Genomic DNA, 6,428 nt, shown 5'->3' on the forward strand with positions numbered 1-6,428 from the left:
GTTATTTACTTTATTTTCCCCGAACTGCTACATTTTTTTTCGTTTTTTGCCCGAAAAGGTTGGATTTTCAGGCTAATTCCAGTGCAGACCACAGAAACTTCCAACTGCCATTGACTTTTACCCAACCTCGGCAGGTCTGAGATGGCGGATTTTCGGATTCAGCCTTTTTGAAGCATCGGGCTTTAATAAATCTAGAAAAAATTCGAGTTTTGTTAACAAACAAATCCTGAAAAATGTGAGTTTTGCCCAAAAAAGCCAGCCCAGATACTGTAAATTGGAAGTTTAATAGATAACCCCTTAGTGTATCTATTACAATTCGTATGGTTTCCTGACATAGTTCTGTTTTATGGCACTTAAACTGTCATCTTTTGGTACCAAGATGCCAAGAGGAAATGCGTTTCTGACAGTCACAAAAAGATGGCCTGAGGATCAAACAAGATATGCAAATCTTACTTCAACACTCCTTCTTGGGGTGTACCATGTTAGTGTGGTGCAAGCCTACATTTCTTTTCTGAGAATAAAGCAATAAAGTATGATGCATATTGTAATAACCAAATATGTTTTTTTTCTTTCAAAAGCAGATTTAATGGTGCTGACTCCAAACATTTCTACATATACTGTTATATACATATTTCTACATACTGTATACTGTTTTCATGATAATTGTGTTTAAGTAATAAAATCTACAGATTTGTATTCAACTGAATGTTATGTGATTGGTAAGAGCTGGAGTGCTCTAGGTTAAACATTCCCGCTAGAGAGCATTTGGCTTAATAAAATCATTACTGTTTTCAGGCGTTTTTCACCGGATAGGCGAGCGGCGACAAAGCGCAAGTGGCAGGTCAGATGTAGTCACAGGCTTCAAAATATAATGGGAAAAGTCGAAGGTAAACATTACAAGGTTAGACTGTCAGGTGAAGATCAGCTGCTTTCTGCGTTAACATCCGGCAGTCGTGTTGTGTCGGATGTAATGTCGTTTTTACCTGTGACCTTTCCTTGAGTCCGATCCGCCGAAAAATGCCCATGGGCAACAACATGGGTGATCTGGGGGGTCATTTACATAGTGCAGAGCAAGGTGCAACATTTTCTGCATTTTGTGTCCTGGCTTGTAAATATTACATGCAGTCCCTCCATGAATATATTACTGTCTGCTTTCAGCAGCACTGTATTCATGAGGGGCAGGCAGGGATGACCCATAACTGCACCCTAATCTGCGTATCATTTAGACGCACAGTAAGGACAGGACTGGCTTGTACTGCAGTGTACTGCACACTGCACCTAGTGCTGTATTACTTACAATGCTTTTTTAGCTGCAGTTACTCTTAGCTGCTTAAAACGTATTATAATGGCTGAAAGAGTACAAAAAATTATACAGCAGTACATCTTTAAAACAATGAGCTCACTGAAGTAACTTTTTCTAACCCTGCAGTCATTTTCAGAGTTTTCCCTAGTATATAGGATGCATTCATGTAACTATAAGGAAGGGAAAGTAGATCCTACATTCAAAAAGAGAAGACAACATTGGTCATGAGCATTTCCTGACTAACTTAATGAAACAAGGCTGGTGTTCTATGCTGAAATGTACTGGAACTGTAAGATCTACATATAGAAAACCTAGTTAGCTAACGTGGTGGGTGATCAAAAGATAAACCTTAAAGCAGGTTACGGTGATACATCACAGCTGCAACCCCTGAAAAGGAAGAGTCTAGATTTTCCTGCTGTCCATTATAAATGCAGGGCCATGAAAACCAGTATAAAGTAGTGTTGGCTTATGACAACAAGACAGACTTGAAGGACTGTCTCTGTGTAATGCCAGTATGGTTGGCACCAGGGTTTCGTTGCTTTGGAGGGCCAGGGTGTGGTGTTCTGTATCCGGATATTCTCCATAGTGTTTCTAAAGCAAACACAACAGTTTTACCAGTGTAGGGCAACACTGCATTATATTTTTATTACTTTAAAACAATTCAGTTTATTGATGTTACTGTTCCTTTAACAAGAAACAAGCCAGAAACACTGCACATTAGGGGGCAAATTTACTAAAAGGCAAAGTAACTAACAAGGGCGAAATTCGGTGGCGTGATGTCCTTTCTGTACTTTGCGGATTTACTTCGCTGGCGTATCTTCGCTCCCTAACGGCCTGTCGAATTTGCGCTCTGGCGAATGGACGCAACTACGCAAATTCACTAAGATCGGATTTTACTGAACTTTAACTCTTGGCCAGATTTGCCTTCGCCACCTCAGACCAGACGAAGTGCAATAGAGTAGATAGGACTTCCTAAGTCCCAAAAAAACTCTGGCGTCTTTTCCTTTCAGGGTGATAGGCTGAAAAGAGCGTACTTTTTTGGGGGGTAACTGGCCTCCCCCCTACATTTCCGAACATATGGCACATAAACTATACAGTGGGCTCATGTGTAAGTCCAATACTCATAAACAGTCCCAGTATTCTACATAAAATGACTAATTGTGCTTAGTACAGGGGAATACCTATGCTGCCATAGTTTTATGGGATCTCTCTGTACAGGCTATGAACAGACTTAGGGGCTGTTCCTGCTGAATTGTGCTTAATACAGGGGAATACCTATGCTGCCATAGTTTATGGGATCTCTCTGTACAGGCTATGAACAGACTTAGGGGCTGTTCCTGCTGAATTGTGCTTAATACAGGGGAATACCTAGGCCACCATAGTTTTATGGGATCTCTCTGTACAGGCTATGAGCAAACTTGGGGGACTGTTCCTGCTGAATTCTGCTTAATACAGGGGAATACCTATGCTGCCATAGTTTTAAGGCATCTCTCTATACAGGCTATGAGCAATTTAGGGACTATTCCTGCTGAATTGTGCTTAGTACAGGGGGATACCAATGCTGCCATAGTTTTATGGTATCTCTCTTTACAGGCTATGAACAAACTTAGGGGATGTTCCTTGCTGAACTGTGCTTAGTACAGGGGGATATCTATGCCACTATAGTTTCATGGTATTTCTCTGTACAGGCTATGAGCAAACTTAGGGGGATGTTCCTGCTGAATTGTGCTTAATACAGGGGGGATACTATGCTGCCATAGTTTTATACTATCTCTCTTTACAGGCTTATGAACAAAATTAGGGGATGTTCCTGGCTGAACTGTGCTTAGTACCACAGGAATACCTGTGCTGCCATAGATCTATGGAATTGTCCCTAATAACTCAAGCAACACTTTCTCTTGACTTTTATTTTTCTACTGTTCTGAATGGGAACATGAAAAACGTGGCTGAAGCAGAAAGAAATTCTCACCTTCATTTACACTGACTTGTATTCCCATCTTCTGGTCATTGAACCAACCAGGAATCTGTAGCCAGCAGCAGTCGGTTCCGTAATAACTGATGGGTCAGTTGGGTGATGGTCGTGATACTTCCCCTGTTCTGTGTTCTCAAATAATCTGTATCTCTCGGACTGGTAAAATAAACCGCATCTCCTTCTGTGTTCCACTCGTAAGCTTGCATCTGTGGGTATTACATTTCCCTTCACAATCATTCCTACTTACACGAGTGTGGCGGCTAAACCAACACATAGATATTGAGAGTTCAGTCCCCCAATTTATAAACAAACTGAGTCGCTGGATAAATACAGTAAGGAAAGGCACAATAGTGAAGCCCCATTGGTTCTGTAGGCCCTCTTAGTCAGCGCAATTTAAATTATACTCACAGGAGAAAGTTCTTCAAATGTACTGCTCCGTATAACCTTTGCACCTTCTGCTCTGCTGTAAAGTTGAGAGATCCTGTGATCCAGTTGCATGTGGTGGATTGTACATCTAAACTCTGAGATACAGCACTCTGGAAAAAAAATTGGATTCCATCTACATAAAAAAATAATAGACCAATAGAAAAGTTGTCATGCATAGATCAGTTTAAAACAAACTAACATTTTAAAGCAATATTTGCTCACCCTTTTCTGCTTTGTGGTTCTTGACCCTTGAAACAATATAGCAGTTCAGGCATGTTATCAGCTTCTGCTACATTGCGTCAGGAGTCAGAACTAGCAGTGCAAGGAAGGTCTGCTAGTTGCTGTTGCATAAAAGGGCTTTATAAATGCAAAAAAGGTCATCGATTACCTGTAATAAGTATCCTAGTGATGTCACTGTATAACAGTGCTTACTGAAGTCATATATCAACTCTCATTGAAGTGTTTACATGGGTCTTATACGAAGAATGCTACTTCCTGCTTTCAGATTGAGAGTGCCCCAATCTCCACTCTAATGCTCAGAATTCCTGTATAACTCAGCCTGCAGCATTCTGCTTTATATGGTCACAGAACCCTCAGTGAACTTCTAATATCCTTATCATTTACACAAGGGGGATATTATCGCTATAATAAATGTGACACCGAGGTTACTTATATAACTCAGCCTGAAGCCCTGTGCCTTTTATGGCCTTAAATCAATGCTTGATAAAACAGATTTCCTTGGGCCTTTAATGGTCCACAGACCATCTCAGTAAATCTAAAATTCCTTTTCCAAGTAAACAAGGAGGGTACATTATCCATAATAATACATGAGTGATATTTCAGAGTTCCCTGTATAACTCAGCCTGTAGACTTGTGCCTTGAAATGGTCACAGAACCCTCAGTGATTTTAACATTGTTAAATTTACATTGGTGGAATCCCTTATAATACTTGAATGACACAGAGTCCCCCTGAATAACTCAGCTGCAGCTATTTGCCCATTATCAGTCACATAACCCTCAGTGACTTCTATATCCTTATCATTTACGTAGGGGGTCTGTACTTCTCCTAATATATGAGTGTACTCAGAGTTACCTGTATAACTTAGCCTGCAACCTTGTGCCTATACACTGCCTTGCAAAAAGTATTCACCCTCCCCTTGTTACATTCCAACCTGTAATTTAAATGTTTCTTAATCTTATTTTATGTGATGGATCTGCACAAAATAGTCGAAGTTAGTGAAGTGAAATGAGAAAAAAACATATATAAAAAAAATAAAATACTGAAAATTGGCATGTGCATATGTATTCACCTCCTTTGCCATGAAGCCCCTAAAAAATCCTGGTGCAACCAATTACCTTTCAAAAGTCACATAATTAGTGAGATAAAGTCCAGCTGTGTGCAAGTGTCACATGATCTGTCAGTATAAACACAACTTTTCTGAAAGGCCCCAGAGGCTGCAACATGGTACCACAACAAACCTGCCAAGAGAGGGTCACCCACCAAAACTCACAGACAGGGCAAGGAGGGCATTAATCAGAGAGGCAGCACAGAGACCAAAGGTAACCCTGAAGGAGTTGCAGAGTTCCACAGTAGAGACTGGAGTATCTGTCTATAGGACCACAATAAGCTGTACACTCTATAGAGCTTGGCTTTATGGAAGAGTGGCCAGAAAAAAAAGCCATTACTTAAAGTAGGCACGTTTTAAGTTTGCCAAAAGGCATTGTGGGCCGACTCCCCAAATGTATGGAGGATGATGCTCTGGTCAGATGAGACTAAAATTTCACTTTTCGGCCACCAAGGAAAATGCTATGTCTGGCACAAACCCAACACATCCCATCACCCCAAAAAAACACCATTGCCACAGTGAAACATGGACCCATCGGTGGCAGCATCATGCTGTTGGGGATGTTTTTCAGCAGCACGGAACATGGAAACTACGGTCCGAACGAGCGAAAAGAGTTGATCGATGATCGTAAATACAAGGATATTCTTGAGCAAACCCTGTGTCAGTCTGCCTGTGATTTGAGACTGGGAACGGAGGTTCACCTTCCAGCAGGACATGACCCGAGCATACTGTAAAGCAACACTCGAGTTGTTTAAAGGGAAACATTTAAAATTGTGTTGGAATGGCCTAGTCAATAGTCCAAGACTCATCCAATAAAGAATTGTGTTTCAGACTTGAGGTTCTGTTCGATAAGCGAAAACCATCCCAACATGAAGGAGCTGAGCAGTTTTGCTTGAGGAATGGGCAAATAATTCCCAGTGACAAATGTGATAAGCTTTCACATAGACTTATACAAAAGCGATTTGCAGTCTGTTAATGCCGCAAAGGAGGCTCTACAAGAACTGACTTTAGGGGGTGAACACTGAAGATTTCTGTTTTGTCTCATATTTGTGTTTGTTTCACAACTAAAAAAAAAATCTTCAACATTGTAGCATGTTTCTGTAAATAAATGGTGCAATCCATTTTATTCAGTTTCTGAGGAACAATCACATGAAAATACTTTTGCAAAGCACTGTATTTTGGTCACAGACCCTCAGTAAAACCTTATAAAAGTGACACCTTGTAAGAGGATTCCATAAAACTATGGTAAGCATGGGTAATCCCCTGTTCTAACACAATTCAGCAGAAACAGCTACTAAGTTTGCATATAGCTGTACAGAGACATTCCATAAAACTGGCAGAGTAGGTTTAATTCCGCTGTACTAAGCTTTAATTCAGTACA

General features: G+C 40.6%; 1 long non-coding RNA gene across 1 annotated transcript; it reads right to left on the minus strand.

The window, feature by feature from the left end:
- Nucleotides 1-1,864: 1,864 nt before the first annotated feature.
- On the minus strand, nucleotides 1,865-3,745 carry LOC121396473. Its single transcript, XR_005963058.1, has 3 exons — nucleotides 3,684-3,745; nucleotides 3,273-3,481; nucleotides 1,865-1,894 (listed from the first exon to the last, which is right to left on the minus strand). It is a non-coding gene; the product is annotated as an uncharacterized LOC121396473 (long non-coding RNA).
- Nucleotides 3,746-6,428: the final 2,683 nt, after the last annotated feature.

The sequence above is a fragment of the Xenopus laevis genome, chromosome 7S (genome assembly GCF_017654675.1).
Source record: "Xenopus laevis strain J_2021 chromosome 7S, Xenopus_laevis_v10.1, whole genome shotgun sequence".
Taxonomy (NCBI): domain Eukaryota; kingdom Metazoa; phylum Chordata; class Amphibia; order Anura; family Pipidae; genus Xenopus; species Xenopus laevis.